Genomic DNA, 5,759 nt, shown 5'->3' on the forward strand with positions numbered 1-5,759 from the left:
GCGGACCGGCGCCGGCAGCTCAGCCCGCGGGCAGGGAGCGCGGGAGGGCGGGCGCGTCCCGGGGGCGGGGGCGAGGGTGGGGGCGGGGGCGCGTCCGTCCGCCGCGGGGTCGCCGGAGCCGCGCGAGCAGCCGCTGCCCGGGACCGGGACCGGGACCGGGGCCGGGGCCGCCTCCGCCGCGCGCGCGTTCTCCGTCCGCGCGGGCCGCGCTAGCCTCTGCCGAGTGCAGCCTGCGTTTCCCAGGGCCCCTCAGTTCCCCTGTTAATTAAATCAATTCATTATGCTCAGATCTGATTAGCGGCCCTTCCCCCCTTTGAATCAATTATTCAATACACAAACATAATTGCTTGGGCCAGAGGTGCTCGCCATTAGCTTATTTAACTCCAAGGACACTAATTACCCGCAGGGCACGGGAACTTTTCTCATTAATTCTGACAAAACACAAAAGCACAGCCAGAGTGTGTGCGTTGAGCGACTGCGTGCGTGTGTGTGTGACCGCATGCCGGAGTGGGGGCAGTGTGGGGTGGTGAGCCGCCGTGGGAGCCGAGGACGGGCGTGGGGGTTGGCGGCATGTGTGAGTTTGCGGCCGCGCGCGTGGGACTGGGGGATCCGTGCGTGTGACTGTGAGTGCCTCGGGCCGGGCGTGGCCCTGGGTCTGGAGACTGCTGGCCAGGGTTTGGACCCAGCGCGGGAGTGGTGAGATTGTGAGTGCCCCTGTACGTGGCTGTGTGGATTTGACTCCGTGGCTGCTGCGGTGGGCGCCCCATCCCCTTTCCTTTTCCCTAACTGCCCCAGCATTGCCGGTTGCACCTTCAAGCCTACGGGCTAAGTGCAGAACACAGAAGAGAAACGTGAGGATCCTGAAGGGGTGGGGGTGTTTCTGCACTGGCCGGGCTGTGCTTCCCCCTCCCCAGCCACCCCTGCTCCCCCAGCCCACCCCCTTTTTAAACCCCAGGTTCCCATGCTTCCCTTCCCTGGCCCATCTCGGTACTGCCTCCCACCCCACCCCACCCCACCCCACCCCACCCCCAGCTTTTATCCCACAACCCTGCCCGCCCCTGCCTCTACCCCTATTTCCGCAGGTGCGTGTGGCCCAGGCACACCCCCACCCAACTCCGCCCACCCTCTGCCTAGTTCTTCCCTCCCGTCTGCCGGGCTGAACCGCGGGTGTGTCCGTGGTTGACCAACTTAAGTCCCAGGAAATCTCTATTGAGAGCGAGTATGAGAGCCCACAGAGGCAGGGACACAGAGGGTAATTGATTCCCCCAAATTAGGTTTCTGCTTTCTAAAGACCAGTATTGTTCCTGTTCTCAATGTGCGCAGAGGTATTGAAGATTTCCTTTTTGTTTCCTCAGGCAATGAATGAGCTTAATCCATTTGGCTTTATAAATCAGGAAACTAATATTCGCTCCTTCCATAGCAGCTTTTTAAAAAATTTAATTGGTGGTGGGGAGGGGCACAGTTTGTCACCCTTACACTGTCCCCAAGCCACCACTTAGCAAAACACATTCTGACTGGAGGGGTGGAGAGGCAGCTTGGGGGGGGGGGGGGGGGTTGGGGGGGGGGGGGGAGGCTCATCCGGATTCTCCCCGCCCTCCTCCGTTCTTGCACTTGGACCCACACAGTATCTGGAAAAGTTTGTGAAATGACTGAATGATACTCAATTTGGTGAAGAAAAGCAGAGCGCAGAGGTGCTCTTCAGAATGACCTTCCAAGCCCACTACTCGCAGTCCCCCACTGGCACTGAACGGAAGCACACTGCACCCAGGGGTGGCAACTCGTCCCCCTCGCCGTCCTGCACAAGCCGCTAGAGACATCTTCCTGTTGTCAGGACCTGACCCTGCCACTCTCCTTCTCAAAAGCCTTCCATGGCTCTCCATTGTCCTCATGACGAAACCCTAACTACTTATCCTATCATTTCAGGTCCTTCGCAAGATCTGAAGAAGCCTTTGGGACCACCACTTCCCTTTATTTCCACTGATCTCTACTGACCTCCAGCAACCACCTTCACACTCCAGCCCGCGCTCTGGACTGCTTTCGTAGCACTGAACATGTCCTGCGGGCAGGTGCCGGCCCCAGGGACTGCTCTCAGGGAATCCCTCTGCGTAGGAAGCCCTTGCCCACTTCTCAGACTCCTCCGAGGAAACAGCTCCTCCCTGTTCTTCTAGGCGGGTGTCTCTGCATGAAGGCTGGGTTGCTGAGGGTGTGTGGATTGTTTACTTGAGGCCTGGGGGATGAGATCAGTCCCCGAGGGGAGTGTTTGCCTGGAGAGGGAGGAGAGATACGGTATCAAGAGTCTACACTGGGTCACTGGAGAGAATGGGAGCTGCAGAGGCAGGGGAAGGAACTCTGCTTTCCCCAACTTTAGAGACAGGAATGGTAGCTCAGAAAGAGAAACATTTGGGCATCATCTTTTTCCAGGATCTCAGATGGCGTGGGACCAGAACCCAGGAACATGCTTTCTTGTTCGGCCCAGTTTTTGAATCTCCATACTGTTTAGTTCTCTGTGTAGCTAGGCATGGCCACTGTCTACATCAGTGCCAGCTGTCCCCTACACGAGGGCTGAAACTCTGCCCCCTCTCTGCTTTCTAGACCATGGGCCTGGTGTACGCTGCACCCACTCAGAGGAGACACCTTTTTCTAACTTGTGCAAAGGCCCCATGAGGACTAGCATGGCCCTGCAATTGAGAATCTCTGCTTCGCCTGAGTTCACACTCAGAGAGGTCAGCCTGAGAGGTTCCCCAGCCACCCCTGTGCCCACCCCCCCCTCACCCCCACCAAGGATCTGGTGAGCTCTTAGGAGACCCTTCTCCTAGTTTGCATAGAGAAAAAGAGAGCTCAGAGAGCTTAACCATCACAGAGTAGTCAGGAACACTGAAACAGAAACCCAGCCCCAAGCCCCGGTGAAAGACACTGAACTCAGTCCACAGCTGAGATTCGGACATGGACAGACCTACCCTAAAGACCAAGGTCCCTAACAGGGGCCATGTTGGAGGAGAGAAAGTGAGGTTCCTGGGAGGGGACTGGACTGAACCACAAGGCCTGGAGTTCGGTGGGGCAATAGTACCAGGTACACTGCTAAGCTGGGCCCAACCAGCACCCCAGGAAGAGGAGAGCGGTGGTACAAACGAGGAACTGAGTCACTCTGGGCCCGTGGCTCTGCGATGGGATCCCCCTGTGAAGGAGCTGGTCACTAGGAGCAGGAAGTATCTCCAAGCTGGGTCAAAAAGGATAGAGCAGCTAGGGGCAGCAGTTCGGCGGCCCTGGCAGCACACGTGCACGGAGCGGAGGGCAAGATGCAGAAGCATCAGAGAGCAGCTGTAATTCCACAGGAAGCATCTATACCTCATGCCTGTCAACCCCACCTCCCAACGCTGGAATTGTTAGAGAGAAAGTGACTTTTTCCAGAACTCAAAATCTCAGGGTGCCCAGAGGGTACTTGGGTTGCACATGCAGGCTTTCCCAGAAGGTCTCACAACTTTTTGGAAAGGAGGCTCCTGAAGAGGAGAATCAGAGGATCAGATTTGGGGGCTAATTATTGTAAATGTGTGAGACCTGATACTCGGTATTTGTATGGCTTTTACGTTTCAACCTGTCTTAGCTACGTGATGGGCATGAAGGGAAAGGCTGTGTGAGCAAGAATGAGCGAGAACGATGAGAGGGGAGTAGCCCCCTCTGGCAGCTTCACCCGGTGGCCCTGGAGCTCAGCAGGAGCCACAAAGGGCCCTGCATCAAGGTCATCAAGCAGAGCAAAGGCTTTGCTTCCACTGCCCCTCCCTGCCTGGAGGGCCTCTTGATCTCCCATGCTCCTGAACTTCTATTTCCCTCTCATCTCCCCAACCCCCTGGTCCTCCTGCCCCATTCCAGTTTCAGCAGATGACAGCACCTCCTACCTGACTCAGACGAGAGAAGGTATCAGACAGGAAGCCCCTCCCCTTCCTGCCTCCAGACTATGCTCCTCCTTTGACCGACAGCAACTGCAACAGAGCCCTGGTCACATGCACCTTCTCTCCCGAGGCAGTGGCAAACGTGGCCTCCCTCCTCCCTGGGCCCTATTCCTCAGCAGGTGCCGTGGCCTACCCGTCACCACCTGTCAAGGTGTCCTGTGGACTCTTCCTGTTCCCTTCGATCTCCCCTTTGTGCCCGACCTTTCACCATAGCGGGCAAACAAGCTCTGGTGTCTCATCCACAACAAGCCAAGTCCCCGGGCTACACATCATTCTTGAGATACTTTGCCACCCATCCCCTTGTCTTGTCTGACTTCCTTACCTCCCATTCTCCCCGCACCCACTCCTATCTGGTCTCTACCAGGCTTGCCAAGGTCGCCAGTGACTTTGATATCACGAAGGGATTATTTTCAGCCTCACTTGACCCACCCTCCAAGCATTTAATAATGCATTTGATTCCTTCCTTCTCGAACGAACATGATTTTCCCTAGACTGAGATGCTGTTTGAGCATCATCCCCCGGTGGACGTTGCCTTTCGTCTTAACTACTGCTGGCTCTCCTCTTTCATCCACTCTTTAGCTGTTGGCATTCCTCAGGACTGGGTCCTGGGCCGTCTTAGAACGCCGTCGCCTGGGGTGCCATCCTTGGCTGCCGGCGTGTGTGACCTTCACCCAGGATCTCTGCTTTGAGGTCCACTCCAGTATTTCCAAATGCTCCCTTGACATCTCCACGTAGATGTCTCAAAGGCATCTTAAATTTTAAAAGCCAAAGTTGAACTCTTGATATTTCTTCCAAAATCTTTCTTCATCTTGTTTCAGTAAACTGGCCACTCCGTTCTTAATACCAGAATTTCAATCAAGCCAACAAAAGTAAAAGGAAAAGAAAAGGAACGGAAAGAAAAGCTCAGTATATCAGATTGTCCACTAACTGCATCCCTATCAAAGACAGATCGTCTGAACGAGCTAATTAATACAATGCAGCCAAATGCTGTTTACAAGAAATACTCCCGAACAAGGTGATGAAGCGGAGTGAAGAGAAAGCCAATGGGCAAAGATGTCCTAAACAAATGCAAGCAGAGAGGGGGCGGGAACAGCAGCATTAATGTCAAATAAGGCTAACTTCCAGGCCCCAAGCATGAGGTGCTTGGAAATGAAGAAATACTCTCTTAAAATTACTAGTGGATCAAAAATTAGATCAAAACTGAAATTGCAAGTTACCTAGTAATGAAAAAGAGAACACAAGTGGCATGCAGGACTTCTGGGACACAGCTGTACTTAGAGGAAAAAATATAGCCCTAAATGCTTTTAATATTAAGCAAACTAACAAAGGACTACAGCAATCTTGGTATTTAATCTAAGAAATCAGAAGGAGAACAAACTAAGCCAAAAGAATGTAGAAGGATACTAATAAAGTCAAAATCAGAAATTAATTCAATAGAAAATAAACAATCTTGGGAAAAAATAATTAAAAGAAAAATTACAACCCAAACTTGATTCCTTGAAACGACCCACAAAATAAGCAAAACTGGTTGGGGGAGGGGGAGACAAACATATACAATATTACTCAGCCATAAAAAAGAATGAAATCTTGCCATTTACAACAATGTGGTTGGAGCTAGAGAGTGTTCTGCTACAAGAAATAACTCAGAGAAAGACAGATACCATATGATTTCATTCATATGTGGGATTTAAGAAGCAAAACAGTCGAGCACAGGGGGAAAAAAAGAGAGAGAGGCAAACCAGGAAACAGACTCTTAACTATAGAGAACAAACTGATGGTTCCCAGAGGGGAGGTGGGTGGGGGGATGGGTGA

This window comes from Ursus maritimus, unplaced genomic scaffold (assembly GCF_017311325.1).
Source record: "Ursus maritimus isolate PB19 unplaced genomic scaffold, ASM1731132v1 scaffold_16, whole genome shotgun sequence".
NCBI lineage: Eukaryota > Metazoa > Chordata > Mammalia > Carnivora > Ursidae > Ursus > Ursus maritimus.